The sequence below is a fragment of the Rutidosis leptorrhynchoides genome, chromosome 11 (assembly GCF_046630445.1).
Source record: "Rutidosis leptorrhynchoides isolate AG116_Rl617_1_P2 chromosome 11, CSIRO_AGI_Rlap_v1, whole genome shotgun sequence".
In the NCBI taxonomy this organism is placed as follows: Eukaryota; Viridiplantae; Streptophyta; class Magnoliopsida; order Asterales; family Asteraceae; genus Rutidosis; species Rutidosis leptorrhynchoides.
The window spans coordinates 333377792-333396749 of record NC_092343.1 but is presented as its reverse complement, the minus strand read 5'-3'; the positions used below and the strand labels follow the sequence as shown (position 1 = coordinate 333396749).

At 30.6% G+C, this 18958-nt stretch overlaps 1 long non-coding RNA gene across 1 annotated transcript; it reads right to left on the bottom strand.

Annotated features, from left to right (window-relative positions):
* Positions 1-661: 661 nt before the first annotated feature.
* Positions 662-3225, bottom strand: LOC139877792 (uncharacterized). Its single transcript, XR_011768776.1, has 4 exons — positions 2909-3225; positions 2323-2387; positions 2071-2237; positions 662-1929 (listed from the first exon to the last, which is right to left on the bottom strand). It is a non-coding gene; the product is annotated as an uncharacterized lncRNA (long non-coding RNA).
* Between the last annotated feature and the right edge of the window lie 15733 nt (positions 3226-18958).

Genomic DNA, 18958 nt, shown 5'->3' with positions numbered 1-18958 from the left:
TATGAATAGTAATATTCGATTTTTCACTTTTCACAAATCTAATCCCATAACTTCCATTAAAATACAAATCGAACCTTCCACTTTATAACTATATTCTAAATTATTATTTATCCTATCACTAACACCAAAAATACTGAATAATAACACCCACCACGCTTTACCGACTTGTACACTGTGCTCAAACAGTAGGACCCACATAGGCCACTACTGCGCTACATTTCTTTCTTTTTTTTTTTGTCTCCAACGATAAAAAAAAAACCTTCTTAAAAGGAACAACCCTTCAATGTTACCAAAAGATGTCGAAAAATATTTTTTTTTACAAAATAAATCAAATAACTTTAACGCTAAAAGAAGCAACTTTCACAAAAAGAACAACCCTTCAATGTTAGATGTCGAAAAAAATTCTTTTTTACAAAATAGATTAAGATTTTTTTTTTACTCGCATTCAAAACGGAGTCCCCGACGCGAAGCGAGGGCTCCACAACTAGTTGAGTTTAACGGTGAAATTTTATTATCAAATGTTAACATTCATTTTGAGAAAAATAGATTTCATTAATAGTAAGTAAAACTCTACAACCATATCTGAACTCATACAAATATTCTAAATGAAAACAATGATCACATTAATATCATAACCACTCATGCACATGATATTCAAAGAAGTAGCTCAAAATAGGAGCTACCAATATTCATTATTTGAATTTCACGTCATGTAATTAATTGTAGTGCCATGCTTCTACTTACTTTACCTATTTTGACATCCATTCAAATTCAGACAGACTCTGGAACGGTAATCGCTTAGTGCGACAACACATATGGAACACAAAGAAGCTTTGTAACCCTTCTCTGGAACTCATTTTCGAGCTGTAACTGTTATACTTTCATTTTGACCCATCTTGATACATATTCAACCTATAATTCAATTTTACATCTCCACATATCTAAACTGGACATATTCAACTTGAATACCTAAAAAATAATATAAAAGATAAAAATGTTATAGGTCTATTAAAAATATGTTGCTAAATAAAGTTGGTAAAATAAAAAACCTAAAATACTAAGTTGTCATGAAAACCATAATTTCACAATCATAAATAATGTAAGTACATAATGTTTTAAAATTACATTTAAAAGTGAACAATAAGATCAGCAAAATGGCAACATAAATGACTAAACAGTAGTATAATTTAGTTACTTAAAAATTAACAAAGAATGTTACAGGAGGAAATGACTAATTAAGCAGAGTGTCAAAAAAAAAAAAACTTAAACATGGGCAATTCTTGATGAAATTTAGCACACTTTAGATCTAACTCAACACAACCAAATGAGTAAACAGAGGTTACCTCATTGAGAAACATGTATATACCTGTCTTTAGAAGCTCCAGAACTCACACAATCAAATGAGTAAACATAGGTTACCTAAATGACTTCTTTGAAGAAGACGGTAGTACACAACTCGCACTTCGGGATAAGTAATACATACAAAAACATCTTTTTGTCATTCTTCCAATAGAAGAAAACTACTTATAAAAATCTTCACATTTACATTCGATATCATACCTCTATCAACAGACCTACTCAATGGAGTAAACCAAAGTCTAAAAAGATGCAGAATAAAATGAATAACAGAAGGTACCTGTCAACTAACATATATCCAGTTGTCCAATTAATCATGTATAGATACCATACTTAACAATAATAGTAACATCAAGACATTTGAGTTTACCTTAAACTATAAACACATACTTAAAACAACCTTAAAGTTACAAATTTAAAGCCCATTTTATCACGGTAGTGAAATAAGCAAAAACACTTACAGTGTGCTCAACATGGATTTACATAAATTTAAACTTACATATGATGATAGCAAAATTCCCATACAACATTCATCTTCAGATTTGGACAAACCAGTTCCAACCAAATTGATAGCTGCTATACCACGCAAATCAATTAGTATAATAGTTTCTTAGATAATGAGTTTTGAGCATAAATATTTCATGAGATATCGTTAGCACATTTAAGCACACTTCTAACAAACCACACCAAAGAGAATCTTCCTAACATAAGTACCTGACTTGTAATTGTCACCGCTATATAGTATATCTCCTTTTGCATAACGAATTTGTGAAGCAAACTCGCAGATTTTTAACTCGAAGTCTTCAAGACCACCAAGATCTCATATAGTAAGATCTATACCATAATGATGGCTTGGATAATCAAGCATACGTGTACGTATTCTGAAAACAACATAAGAGAATAGTATTATTTTTCATGAGTTTCTTGGCCGTTTCCTAAAAATGAAATATACACAAAGTTATTTACCGAAACGAAACTTTAAGTATTGTAATCGAACAATACATTATTCATAGAGGAATTTCATCGAACACCTGCAGTGCGTCAAAGAAGATGCATATTTTGATTCAAGACAAAGTTTCTAATAGAAATAGGTTACAAAAGCATCAATAATATATAAACAAACACAAACAAACTTACAATATGCAAAACATGAATGAATATTTGAGATGCAAACGATTTATTTATAAATCACAATTTAATCATAAACTCTATATGAATAATTGAATACTACTTCAAAAAGTAAAATGCCATGAAAAACTGAAATATTACCATTGAACATACTTATGACATCATGTAATTAGCCAATTATAAGAATATATAGACAACAATAACATCAACATTAAAGAACAACAATAATTAATATGTTTCATCTAATTGACCTATTATAACAACTTAATAATGCTTAGAATAATACGAAAATGTGCAGCTTATCTACAAACATACATACATGTTCTAACAACAATAACAACAACATTAAAGAACTACAATAATCAATATCAATCATCTAATTGGCATATTATAACAACTTGATAATGCTTAGATTAAACAATACCTTTTCATTTGCAATTTGTAGAGTATCTTCCAAATACACAGAACCCTAACTTTCAATTTCCATGAGCTTTTGACATTGTCAATCTCTGAAATTAAATCGTATTTTTCTTCTGACATCTTGTCTTGATTAAGATTTTGGATAACCAAAGCAATTGAATTGAAGAACTTTAGATGATGTGAACAGAGATGATGTTTAGGTGGATTTATAATGTAAGCGTGAAGCATATCTGTACAGAGATGCTTGGAGAACTGAAACGTTTGTCTTGGAATTGAACGAAGATGCCGAAGAAGAAGGCGGATGCAATTTTCTAGGGTTTCTGTTTTAAAAGAACGAAGGTTTTGTTTTATACAGTATTAAACTTATTTCGTATAAATAAAAAGGATTATGCTATTTATTTTACACTGTTTGTTTTTTACCTTGTTTTTTAATATATATATATATATATATATATATATATTAAGAATTAAGATTAAGATTAATTTAAAAGTTAATATTATGGATCATGTAAGCAAAGTGACATGTGTCCTTCTTAATTTTTTAAGCTAAGGTTAATATTAAGAAGTGATGTCATTACATTGACATTTTATAAGCATTTTATAGATTTTATAGAATAGATTAGTTAAGCTTTCCCGTACTACTAGATATAAGTGTAATGACAGCCCAGAAACATGTATTTAAGTAATTAGTTAAGCTTTCCTGTACTACTAGAGGTACTCTTTTGCTTACAGAAACAAAGACAGTCCAGAATCAAAACAGGAGTCTTTTGTGTACAACAAAAATCACTAGCCAAAACATATCTCTCTTTTGAACCAAATATTCTTCATAAACCATGTGTAGAACACTTTATGTAGTTACTGGCAGCCACGTTTTGTACAAAACATGCATCACTATATGGCAGCAAATGCAATCACATAACTAGCTCTTTTGACCAACTCAAATGGTGTCGATTAGCAAACATGAAAATTAAGTTATGCCCACAGCGCAGCGCGGCACAACCAACACTAGTATTTACTAATGAACATAATTTTACTGTAGCAATTACTTTACAACAACAAAAAAATTCAAGTGGGGTATGAGGGAGGTAAGATGTAGACAATCCTCCCCTTATCCTAGAATAAAGAAAAGTCTTTTCTCCACCAGAGTGAAAACATCCCAAGAGTAGAGAAAATCATCACTCTCAATGTTTTATGGATAGTGATATTGCTTCTGAAATAGACCTCCAGTCAATAAGTAGGTTAAAAAAGTGTGAGACGCTATGGAAATGATAGAATCAAATTTCCACGAGTTTTAAACCTGCCTAAAGTTCAATTTAGGCTCTAAGCGACAGTCAAGTCGTCAATTATCGACGCTTGCTATTGACTCGATTAATAGAACTATAATGAATTTACTACTATTTTCATTAAAGGGTAATAAAGTACTAATAAAGTACTAATATATTAGGTAATATAGTATTTCATTAGACCACTTGTATCGGTATAGGCGTTTCTTAATCGTGTTTCTTGCTTTTTTCACCTTTTTAGTGACTAAGACGTGTTTTTTTGGGTGGAGTAGTGGTGGTGTTGGTTAGGAGTATTGTGATGATGTGTTAAAATATAATTGGGTTAAATTTTAAATGGGGATAAAAATAATATCTTTAAATTAATAAAAAAAAAACACATGTTTCTCCTTCGGTTGGAATCAAACGCAAAGCAAAAAAATGCCTAAAGTGAACACTGTTACGCCACTTTGTGGCGTTTCTTTCCCTCCACATCATCAAGAAATGGTGTTTGATTTACCCGATATAAGTGGTCTTAAAGGGTAATATAGTATTTCATTATGTCGTTTCGAACAAAGCTACAATAGTTGAATCCGTGAATCCTTGCGTTACTTGGAAACATTGCTACTGTAACTTACACAAAGAGTATAATATTTGATGTTTTGTTATATGATCACCTTATTTTTTCTATAATACAAAACTACAGTATAACGTACGGGTTCATAATTTTTTTTAACATAATTTAATAGTATATTTTTTGAGCTAATTGTTTCTTGCACCTTATCTAAAAATATTAAACAATTGTAAACAAATTTATATACTCTTGTGTTGTAGCGACTTCCGGATAAGTTTGTTCAAATTTCGGAACTAACATATGGCGGCCAATATAAATGCTTTTATCTCCAAAAAAGTTATTCATATATGGGGTCCAAAAACAGAAAAGAGAAGAAAAGACCAAATTTGTACGTGTCGTCTGGCTGGACTAACTTTGTCAAATCAAATGGATACAAGGCTGGTCAAGAATGCCTCATTGGATTCAAACGAAGCAAACATTTGTTTGTTATGTTACTAGATGGAAAATACAAGGTTGCTGTTTAGGTAGATTCTTTATTTACATGCTGATAATCCGCAATGTTGCATATGTATGAAGGACAAAAAATAAACATGTCAGATTTAGTAGCTTTAATATTTGTGTTTTGTATAAAACAATGTTTCAGTTATGCATCATTTGGTGATGTACTTACATATATATTTACTACTATTGGTCATTTGTTTTATATTTTTCTAATAGCGGAATCAATAGCCTTAATCTATGTGATTTGTGTAAAGCAAAAAACTAAACCAAATTATGTTATTTCATATACAAGAATAGTTTTCATACTCTCTTTATCATAACGTCAATTGATATAACATGTACATTTCCAGTTTCTTTGATTAAGAGTCGTCGTGCAACGCACGGGCTGTTAAAGACTAGTTATTACTATATTAGGTACCAATTTAGGCTCTATTTTCATGAAATGCCACTTTTCATTGTAAATACCATGATGTCATAACACTACAGTAACTCACCGACTTCTACCATTAGTAGTTATTTACATGTATATATATAAATAAGTAAACACTATTATATGACTTTATAAATTGTAATAACAAAAAATACATAACAATAACTATACATAACTAAGAAGTATAAGTATAACTCTATAGGAGCAGGTTCAAACGAGAACCACTAAAAGAGCGAGAACTGCGAGAACCTTTTGATTTCATAGTTTTTATGCATTTAAATGCAACAAATTACATGAAAATATTAACTAATGTTCATATCATTAACAAACATATGTTCATTACCACAAATTACATATTAAATTGTTAATTATACGAATGTATTCATATGTTCACAAACAGATATGCACATGTGAACGAGAAACTATATATTTGATTATATAGGTAAAATATAAGTTTTTTCAAACTATTTTATGTTCATTCTTACTCTTCATCAACATATATCGGTGATTCAATCTACTAACATGTGAAAATCTTTGTAAATTAAAAGTTCTCACAGTTCTTGCTTTTTGTGGTTCTCGTTTGAACTTTTGACTAAGTGTATAACTAATAACTATAACTAATACTTATAAGAGTTAAACCTACCAATATATCATATATATACTTCCAATTTTGTTCCAATGTAGGTTATGTAGCCCAAAAAATACCATTGTAGGTCTTAAACTTTAAAAAATGTAAACAAAATGTGATCGGTTATATGCTAAACCAGTAAAACTAATTGTGTATCGTATTTATATCTAAAAAAGTTATGCCGACAGTCCTTGTAGTTTGCTTGTTTAGTGTGTGCAGTCCCTAAGGCTAACGAGCGTTAAAATGTCTGTCAATACTTAACGGTCATTAAGATGAGGTACTAATCACGTAAATTATGATACTTGAGTGACCAACCGAGTCGAAAAAAACATAAGTGGTAAATGTGAAATATGAGACAAACGTTAGGGACTAATCGCGTGATTTTTTTCTTCAATAAATAATTTATTTATCAGATCAAAACTTTATGTATGTAGATAATGACATATAAATAACAAGTTTATAGCATACATTATTATTGTTTCGTAGCTTTAACCCTAATTATAATATGACAATTATTTTATTTTTAATACCGTTTATAATCTTAGAGTGTTTATAATCTCTGAGTTAGGGTAGATAAATTACTCTTATTATTGATTTTAAAAAAATATTAGTGCATAAAGATATTAAAATAATGGTTATCAAAATTTTTATTATAATTTTGTAAATACATATATTTTAAATTGGCAAACTTTCTAAATAAAGCATATTATTTAGAAGGAAGTAAATGATGAAATAATTCAGATCCATGAATCGAACTCGCGTGAACCACCCATTTATAAATACTAATGGTTAATCGGGTATTTTATTCCTGTCAGGTTCACTACGAGTAAAATAGTTTGTTGGTTAATGCCACGCCAATATTCAAATATTTATATGCCCGTATTTTGATGATAACGATAAATCCATGAACGTGTAAGTATGATAAATAACACACGTTCATAAACCTCTATATTTATTTAGCAAAAGACCAATTCTATAAATGTGTCAAAACGTGTAAAAAAGAGTGAAAATGGAAAGTCGGTTATCAAAAAGACTGTCACAGACAGCTAACGGTTTGACCGTGAGATGAGAAGTGTGTATACAGTAACGTACCGAAACTACAAATCTAAGTCTAGCAACACATGGTCGAAACAATCGTTCAAATGTGAAAGTTCTCTTGGACATCATTTAATTAACTACACCTTAGAAGTATGTTTTTTCAAAATCCACTTTATATATCTTGATTATAAGATATACTAAGCCATTTGAAATTTACACTTTCGTACTTTATAGATTAGCGATTTTAAATATATTTAATGATTTTTATTTAAAAATCTTCTACATAATCCTATCTTGATAAAAATGTCTTAGTATTTGATCTTGAACAGAAGTAATTGACACTAATCTAAAAAAAAAAATTAACACTATGGTAATTCAAGTCTTATTAGAGTTGCTCTCTCCTAATACATGTTTAAAACATTAAACACACTTGTGTTTATTCAAGATAATGCTTAATTGCTCAAGTATACTTTAGACTTTCAAATATGCACAACCGTTGATACATTGATCAAAATATGTGATTACCTCATTGAGTGAGTTGAGGTTATGACATAGAAAGACCAAGGAACGATGCTTACCCCTTTCGTATAGGCCTAGTCAACATCAAAGTTGATGAATCAATATGAATTCAAACAAAAAGATGCAAGTCAAGTATACCTTTATGTTTCACATATATTTGCAGGTGCTCTAACTTGGAAAAGGTTAAAATGCTTGAACCAAATCGGATTCAAACGACTATATTATCTATACACTGCAGCACAGTTGAATCCACATTCAAGCCGTGGATCGACCCTGGAACTCTATCAAGCTTCTCCTAACTATAAACGGAATACTTATTCAAAGCTTGAGGATGAACCCTCTCCACTTCAAATATTTAAATCCTACTGAGATTCACCAAGTCCTAATTCAAATATTCAAAAAGGTGATCATCAAGGGAGAGATGCTCTATTTTGATGCTTAATATACTATCATTAATGAGTTTGTAATCTAATCTATTTTCTTTAGAATGATCAAAGAAGTAGTGTAATTCTCAATTTTGAGAGATTGTGTATCTTGTAATAAGAACATCAACTTACTTAGTGATCCATCTTCTTTAATGAGACCTAAGAAGGTGATCAGATTTCTATTGGAAAATTGGTGCTTGTTCAAGGTGAAGACAAATGTGATCCAAGTACACATATATTTCGAAGGGATAAAAAGATTGTATTGGCGTGGCTTATCGAGGATGATTAGTTTCTGTAAACGGATCTCCACCGAGTTTGAAGACTTGCTTAGTGAAGCTAACTCTCGATAAGGTGTATTGAGAAATGGATTTGGGAGAATTTTTTAACATACTCTCCAACCACTAGAAATCATCGTGTTTTTGTCCATTTAGTTTATTTTACATCAACTAGCAATAAACACAAAGTTTAAACTTAAACTTTGATTTCGAAATTACTAAAGACTCGAAAAAGTTTTAACAAATCGATTAAGAACTATTCTAACCCCCTTCTAGTTATTACATAGTCTAATGCTAAACGTTTAGTTTTGTACCAAATGTTAATATGCGTATTGTAATTGTAAATTATTAAAATAATATTTAATATATATGCTGATATCATGTATTATTGTAAACGGTTAACCAACCGCAACCATGTACGATAACCCATTCCTTTTTATTACTATAAAACTAAATACTAATGATAAACAATTGCAATAATCTTTAAATAAATAGTAAGAATAATATTAGGTAACATCTGTTGCAAAACACATTGAACCTACACTATATGTAAGCATACATCCATGAAATGACCCGTGGAATCACGAATTTGTTTAAACAAAACAATTTAATGATATGTTTTAGGTATTAAGTGAATGTAAATGCTAGAGTCATTTAGTTTAATGACCCATGGAATCACATATTCCAACTAAAAACTTGATAATCAAATTATTGAAGTTTATAAAATGCATACATCAAATAATGACAACGAAAGCGTATCACAAATATTTTGCCTGAAAAATATGATTCGAAATAATCAAAAACTTTGAAAGAGATAATGCTAAACCACTAATATTAATATGAAGATAGGTGATATTGTTTTAAAATTTTGACTAAATAATATGCATAAGAAAATTTTTTAAATTTAGAAATAGAATAATTGTTTAAGTTATATCTCTTTTGCATTTATTTTTCATTATTACTCGTACCATTTACCTTGATTCTTATTAATTAAGTGTATATAATTAAGATTAATTGTTATTTATAACATCATCATGATGCTCTAAGAATTTTTCAATTTGTTTTTGAATTTTTTTTAAACTTAAAAAATATTTATTTATAACATCATAATTTTAGAACTTTAATAGAATTATTATAGATGTCCAAAATCTTATATAAGAATATAACATATAACATTAAATAAATAATGGACTACAAAATTCATAAAAGTGGACCCAAAAACGTACGATTAGTCGAAGAACACCATAAATAGGCACACATATATTGGCTATGTTTGGCAAAGAGATTATTGGAGCTTTTTAAAGATTTTAGCTTTTAGAGTTTATGAAAAAGCTTCTACATAATAAAAAAGCTTCATTTGGTGATTTAGCTTAAAGCTTTTTTGAGATGAGAAAAAGCCTATAATTGAAACGCTAAACCAACCAACGTTTGAAAATAATCTGGAGCGTTTTGGGTATTTAATTACCTAAAAATCCTTCCATAATTTCAGGATTCTCCCACCTAAATCTGGTATCACCCCAATAAAACCCGATTCCCCTAATAGCATCGTAATCTTCTGGTTTCTTGTTCACAGTCGTCTCTGAAATCCTTCTTTGAGGTAAACCCTAATTCTTAATCTTCTATTAATGCTGCTGTGGTATGCAATTCTTAACCTCTATTGATGCTGCTGTGATAACAGATTAATCCGTTTTTTTCTGATCTGCCTTCTGAATGCGATGTTGTTCTTAACCGTAATTGTTTTGTGATAGCTGCTGTTGTTATATGATTATGATTAATACTCCGTATTTAATCCTTAATTGTCGTTGTTGTGATTACAATTCTGCTTGTAAAATTTTGATATGCGAACATATCCTTGATTGTTGCTGCTGCAAACAACTCTAATGTTTCTGATAGAAGTATTATATGTTCTTGCTTAGATAAAAGTATTATATGTTAATCTGTTATGTTATGATTAAACATAGAAGTATTATTCATCAAACAAATCTGTATGTTCTGATTATTTACATTGAATATTAAACATTCATCACGAGTAGAATATTAAACTTCTATTGATTATGCTGTGATCTGCTCGTTACTTAATCTTGTTTATGTATAATTCTGCTCGTTACTTGTAATAAGTTTATATAATTCTATAATAAGTTATATGTATGTGATTACCTGGGAATGGGAATAAGTTATATGTATGTGATTACCTGTAATAAGTTATATGTATGTGATTACCAGCCAGGGGCTCTGCCCCTTGGACCCCGCCAGGGGAGCTACCCCTTGAACCCCGCAAGGGAGCGCATGAAATGTCCCGTTCTTATTGATTAAAAACGTTCCATATTAATTGATTTTGTTGCGAGGTTTTGACCTCTATATGAGACGTTTTTCAAAGACTGCATTCATTTTAAAACAAACCATAACCTTTATTTCATCAATAAAGGTTTAAAAAGCTTTACGTAGATTATCAAATAATGATAATCTAAAATATCCTGTTTACACACGACCATTACATAATGGTTTACAATACAAATATGTTACAACAAAATAAGTTTCTTGAATGCAGTTTTTACACAATATCGTACAAGCATGGACTCCAAATCTCGTCCTTATTTAAGTATGCGACAGCGGAAGCTCTTAATAATCACCTGAGAATAAACATGCTTAAAACGTCAACAAAAATGTTGGTGAGCTATAGGTTTAATCTATATATATCAAATCATAATAATAGACCACAAGATTTCATATTTCAATACACATCCCATACATAGAGATAAAAATCATTCATATGGTGAACACCTGGTAACCGACATTAACAAGATGCATATATAAGAATATCCCCATCATTCCGGGACACCCTTCGGATATGATATAAATTTCGAAGTACTAAAGCATCCGGTTCTTTGGATGGGGTTTGTTAGGCCCAATAGATCTATCTTTAGGATTCGCGTCAATTAGGGTGTCTGTTCCCTAATTCTTAGATTACCAGACTTAATAAAAAGGGGCATATTCGATTTCGATAATTCAACCATAGAATGTAGTTTCACGTACTTGTGTCTACTTTGTAAATCATTTATAAAACCTGCATGTATTCTCATCCCAAAAATATTAGATTTTAAAAGTGGGACTATAACTCACTTTCACAGATTTTTACTTCGTCGGGAAGTAAGACTTGGCCACTGGTTGATTCACGAACCTATAACAATATATACATATATATCAAAGTATGTTCAAAATATATTTACAACACTTTTAATATATTTTGATGTTTTAAGTTTATTAAGTCAGCTGTCCTCGTTAGTAACCTACAACTAGTTGTCCACAGTTAGATGTACAGAAATAAATCGATAAATATTATCTTGAATCAATCCACGACCCAGTGTATACGTATCTCAGTATTGATCACAACTCAAACTATATATATTTTGGAATCAACCTCAACCCTGTATAGCTAACTCCAACATTCACATATAGAGTGTCTATGGTTGTTCCGAAATATATATAGATGTGTCGACATGATAGGTCGAAACATTGTATACGTGTCTATGGTATCTCAAGATTACATAATATACAATACAAGTTGATTAAGTTATGGTTGGAATAGATTTGTTACCAATTTTCACGTAGCTAAAATGAGAAAAATTATCCAATCTTGTTTTACCCATAACTTCTTCATTTTAAATCCGTTTTGAGTGAATCAAATTGCTATGGTTTCATATTGAACTCTATTTTATGAATCTAAACAGAAAAAGTATTGGTTTATAGTCAGAAAAATAAGTTACAAGTCGTTTTTGTAAAGGTAGTCATTTCAGTCGAAAGAACGACGTCTAGATGACCATTTTAGAAAACATACTTCCACTTTGAGTTTAACCATAATTTTTGGATATAGTTTCATGTTCATAATAAAAATCATTTTCTCAGAATAACAACTTTTAAATTAAAGTTTATCATAGTTTTTAATTAACTAACCCAAAACAGCCCGCGGTGTTACTACGACGGCGTAAATCCGGTTTTACGGTGTTTTTCGTGTTTCCAGGTTTTAAATCATTAAGTTAGCATATCATACAGATATAGAACATGTGTTTAGTTGATTTTAAAAGTCAAGTTAGAAGGATTAACTTTTGTTTGCGAACAAGTTTAGAATTAACTAAACTATGTTCTAGTGATTACAAGTTTAAACCTTCGAATAAGATAGCTTTATATGTATGAATCGAATGATATTATGAACATCATTACTACCTTAAGTTCCTTGGATAAACCTACTGGAAAAGAGAAAAATAGATCTAGCTTCAATGGATCCTTGGATGGCTCGAAGTTCTTGAAGCAGAATCATGACACGAAAACAAGTTCAAGTAAGATCATCACTTGAAATATGATTGTTATAGTTATAGAAATTGAACCAAAGTTTGAATATGATTATTACCTTGTATTAGAATGATAACCTACTGTAAGAAACAAAGATTTCTTGAGGTTGGATGATCATCTTACAAGATTGGAAGTGAGCTAGCAAACTTGAAAGTATTCTTGATTTTATGAAACTAGAACTTTTGGAATTTATGAAGAACACTTAGAACTTGAAGATAGAACTTGAGAGAGATCAATTAGATGAAGAAAATTGAAGAATGAAAGTGTTTGTAGGTGTTTTTGGTCGTTGGTGTATGGATTAGATATAAAGGATATGTAATTTTGTTTTCATGTAAATAAGTCATGAATGATTACTCATATTTTTGTAATTTTATGAGATATTTCATGCTAGTTGCCAAATGATGGTTCCCACATGTGTTAGGTGACTCACATGAGCTGCTAAGAGCTGATAATTGGAGTGTATATACCAATAGTACATACATCTAAAAGCTGTGTATTGTACGAGTACGAATACGGGTGCATACGAGTAGAATTGTTGATGAAACTGAACGAGGTGGTAATTGTAAGCATTTTTGTTAAGTAGAAGTATTTTGATAAGTGTCTTGAAGTCTTTCAAAAGTGTATGAATACATATTAAAACACTACATGTATATACATTTTAACTGAGTCGTTAAGTCATCGTTAGTCGTTACATGTAAATGTTGTTTTGAAACCTTTAGGTTAACGATCTTGTTAAATGTTGTTAACCCAATGTTTATAATATCAAAAGAGATTTTAAATTATTATATTATCATGATATTATGATGTACGAATATCTCTTAATATGATATATATACATTAAATGTCGTTACAACGATAATCGTTACATATATGTCTCGTTTCAAAATCATTAAGTTAGTAGTCTTGTTTTTACATATGTAGTTCAATGTTAATACACTTAATGATATGTTTACTTATCATAATATCATGTTAACTATATATATATAACCATATATATGTCATCATATAGTTTTTACAAGTTTTAACGTTCGTGAATCACCGGTCAACTTGGGTAGTCAATTGTCTATATGAAACCTATTTCAATTAATCAAGTCTTAACAAGTTTGATTGCTTAATATGTTGGAAACATTTAATCATGTAAATATCAATCTCAATTAATATATATAAACATGGAAAAGTTCGGGTCACTACAGTACCTACCCGTTAAATAAATTTCGTCCCGAAATTTTAAGCTGTTGAAGGTGTTGACGAATCTTCTGGAAAGAGATGCGGGTATTTCTTCTTCATCTGATCTTCACGCTCCCAGGTGAACTCGGGTCCTCTACGAGCATTCCATCGAACCTTAACAATTGCTATCTTGTTTTGCTTAAGTCTTTTAACCTCATGATCCATTATTTCGACGGGTTCTTCGATGAATTAAAGTTTTTCGTTGATTTGGATTTCATCTAACGGAATAGTGAGATCTTCTTTAGCAAAACATTTCTTCAAATTCGAGACGTGGAAAGTGTTATGTACAGCCGCGAGTTGTTGAGGTAACTCAAGTCGGTAAGCTACTGGTCCGACACGATCAATAATCTTGAATGGTCCAATATACCTTGGATTTAATTTCCCTCGTTTACCAAATCGAACAACGCCTTTCCAAGGTGCAACTTTAAGCATGACCATCTCTCCAATTTCAAATTCTATATCTTTTCTTTTAATGTTAGCGTAGCTCTTTTGTCGACTTTGGGCGGTTTTCAACCGTTGTTGAATTTGGATGATCTTCTCGGTAGTTTCTTGTATAATCTCCGGACCCGTAATCTGTCTATCCCCCACTTCACTCCAACAAATCGGAGACCTGCACTTTCTACCATAAAGTGCTTCAAACGGCGCCATCTTTGAGGTAAACCCTAATTCTTAATCTTCTATTAATGCTGCTGTGGTATGCAATTCTTAACCTCTATTGATGCTGCTGTGATAACAGATTAATCCGTTTTTTTCTGATCTGCCTTCTGAATGCGATGTTGTTCTTAACCGTAATTGTTTTGTGATAGCTGCTGTTGTTATATGATTATGATTAATACTCCGTATTTAATCCTTAATTGTCGTTGTTGTGATTACAATTCTGCTTGTAAAATTTTGATATGCGAACATATCCTTGATTGTTGCTGCTGCAAACAACTCTAATGTTTCTGATAGAAGTATTATATGTTCTTGCTTAGATAAAAGTATTATATGTTAATCTGTTATGTTATGATTAAACATAGAAGTATTATTCATCAAACAAATCTGTATGTTCTGATTATTTACATTGAATATTAAACATTCATCACGAGTAGAATATTAAACTTCTATTGATTATGCTGTGATCTGCTCGTTACTTAATCTTGTTTATGTATAATTCTGCTCGTTACTTGTAATAAGTTTATATAATTCTATAATAAGTTATATGTATGTGATTACCTGGGAATGGGAATAAGTTATATGTATGTGATTACCGGTAATAAGTTATATGTATGTGATTACCAGCCAGGGGCTCTGCCCCTTGGACCCCGCCAGGGGCGCTACCCCTTGAACCCCGCAAGGGAGCGCATGAAATGTCCCGTTCTTATTGATTAAAAACGTTCCATATTAATTGATTTTGTTGCGAGGTTTTGACCTCTATATGAGACGTTTTTCAAAGACTGCATTCATTTTAAAACAAACCATAACCTTTATTTCATCAATAAAGGTTTAAAAAGCTTTACGTAGATTATCAAATAATGATAATCTAAAATATCCTGTTTACACACGACCATTACATAATGGTTTACAATACAAATATGTTACAACAAAATAAGTTTCTTGAATGCAGTTTTTACACAATATCGTACAAGCATGGACTCCAAATCTCGTCCTTATTTAAGTATGCGACAGCGGAAGCTCTTAATAATCACCTGAGAATAAACATGCTTAAAACGTCAACAAAAATGTTGGTGAGCTATAGGTTTAATCTATATATATCAAATCATAATAATAGACCACAAGATTTCATATTTCAATACACATCCCATACATAGAGATAAAAATCATTCATATGGTGAACACCTGGTAACCGACATTAACAATATGCATATATAAGAATATCCCCATCATTCCAAGACACCCTTCGGATATGATATAAATTTCGAAGTACTAAAGCATCCGGTTCTTTGGATGGGGTTTGTTAGGCCCAATAGATCTATCTTTAGGATTCGCGTCAATTAGGGTGTCTGTTCCCTAATTCTTAGATTACCAGACTTAATAAAAAGGGGCATATTCGATTTCGATAATTCAACCATAGAATGTAGTTTCACGTACTTGTGTCTACTTTGTAAATCATTTATAAAACCTGCATGTATTCTCATCCCAAAAATATTAGATTTTAAAAGTGGGACTATAACTCACTTTCACAGATTTTTACTTCGTCGGGAAGTAAGACTTGGCCACTGGTTGATTCACGAACCTATAACAATATATACATATATATCAAAGTATGTTCAAAATATATTTACAACACTTTTAATATATTTTGATGTTTTAAGTTTATTAAGTCAGCTGTCCTCGTTAGTAACCTACAACTAGTTGTCCACAGTTAGATGTACAGAAATAAATCGATAAATATTATCTTGAATCAATCCACGACCCAGTGTATACGTATCTCAGTATTGATCACAACTCAAACTATATATATTTTGGAATCAACCTCAACCCTGTATAGCTAACTCCAACATTCACATATAGAGTGTCTATGGTTATTCCGAAATATATATAGATGTGTCGACATGATAGGTCGAAACATTGTATACGTGTCTATGGTATCTCAAGATTACATAATATACAATACAAGTTGATTAAGTTATGGTTGGAATAGATTTGTTACCAATTTTCACGTAGCTAAAATGAGAAAAATTATCCAATCTTGTTTTACCCATAACTTCTTCATTTTAAATCCGTTTTGAGTGAATCAAATTGCTATGGTTTCATATTGAACTCTATTTTATGAATCTAAACAGAAAAAGTATTGGTTTATAGTCGGAAAAATAAGTTACAAGTCGTTTTTGTAAAGGTAGTCATTTCAGTCGAAAGAACGACGTCTAGATGACCATTTTAGAAAACATACTTCCACTTTGAGTTTAACCATAATTTTTGGATATAGTTTCATGTTCATAATAAAAATCATTTTCTCAGAATAACAACTTTTAAATTAAAGTTTATCATAGTTTTTAATTAACTAACCCAAAACAGCCCGCGGTGTTACTACGACGGCGTAAATCCGGTTTTACGGTGTTTTTCGTGTTTCCAGGTTTTAAATCATTAAGTTAGCATATCATACAGATATAGAACATGTGTTTAGTTGATTTTAAAAGTCAAGTTAGAAGGATTAACTTTTGTTTGCGAACAAGTTTAGAATTAACTAAACTATGTTCTAGTGATTACAAGTTTAAACCTTCGAATAAGATAGCTTTATATGTATGAATCGAATGATATTATGAACATCATTACTACCTTAAGTTCCTTGGATAAACCTACTGGAAAAGAGAAAAATAGATCTAGCTTCAATGGATCCTTGGATGGCTCGAAGTTCTTGAAGCAGAATCATGACACGAAAACAAGTTCAAGTAAGATCATCACTTGAAATATGATTGTTATAGTTATAGAAATTGAACCAAAGTTTGAATATGATTATTACCTTGTATTAGAATGATAACCTACTGTAAGAAACAAAGATTTCTTGAGGTTGGATGATCATCTTACAAGATTGGAAGTGAGCTAGCAAACTTGAAAGTATTCTTGATTTTATGAAACTAGAACTTTTGGAATTTATGAAGAACACTTAGAACTTGAAGATAGAACTTGAGAGAGATCAATTAGATGAAGAAAATTGAAGAATGAAAGTGTTTGTAGGTGTTTTTGGTCGTTGGTGTATGGATTAGATATAAAGGATATGTAATTTTGTTTTCATGTAAATAAGTCATGAATGATTACTCATATTTTTGTAATTTTATGAGATATTTCATGCTAGTTGCCAAATGATGGTTCCCACATGTGTTAGGTGACTCACATGAGCTGCTAAGAGCTGATAATTGGAGTGTATATACCAATAGTACATACATCTAAAAGCTGTGTATTGTACGAGTACGAATACGGGTGCATACGAGTAGAATTGTTGATGAAACTGAACGAGGTGGTAATTGTAAGCATTTTTGTTAAGTAGAAGTATTTTGATAAGTGTCTTGAAGTCTTTCAAAAGTGTATGAATACATATTAAAACACTACATGTATATACATTTTAACTGAGTCGTTAAGTCATCGTTAGTCGTTACATGTAAATGTTGTTTTGAAACCTTTAGGTTAACGATCTTGTTAAATGTTGTTAACCCAATGTTTATAATATCAAAAGAGATTTTAAATTATTATATTATCATGATATTATGATGTACGAATATCTCTTAATATGATATATATACATTAAATGTCGTTACAACGATAATCGTTACATATATGTCTCGTTTCAAAATCATTAAGTTAGTAGTCTTGTTTTTACATATGTAGTTCATTGTTAATACACTTAATGATATGTTTACTTATCATAATATCATGTTAACTATATATATAACCATATATATGTCATCATATAGTTTTTACAAGTTTTAACGTTCGTGAATCACCGGTCAACTTGGGTAGTCAATTGTCTATATGAAACCTATTTCAATTAATCAAGTCTTAACAAGTTTGATTGCTTAATATGTTGGAAACATTTAATCATGTAAATATCAATCTCAATTAATATATATAAACATGGAAAAGTTCGGGTCACTACAGTACCTACCCGTTAAATAAATTTCGTCCCGAAATTTTAAGCTGTTGAAGGTGTTGACGAATCTTCTGGAAAGAGATGCGGGTATTTCTTCTTCATCTGATCTTCACGCTCCCAGGTGAACTCGGGTCCTCTACGAGCATTCCATCGAACCTTAACAATTGCTATCTTGTTTTGCTTAAGTCTTTTAACCTCACGATCCATTATTTCGACGGGTTCTTCGATGAATTAAAGTTTTTC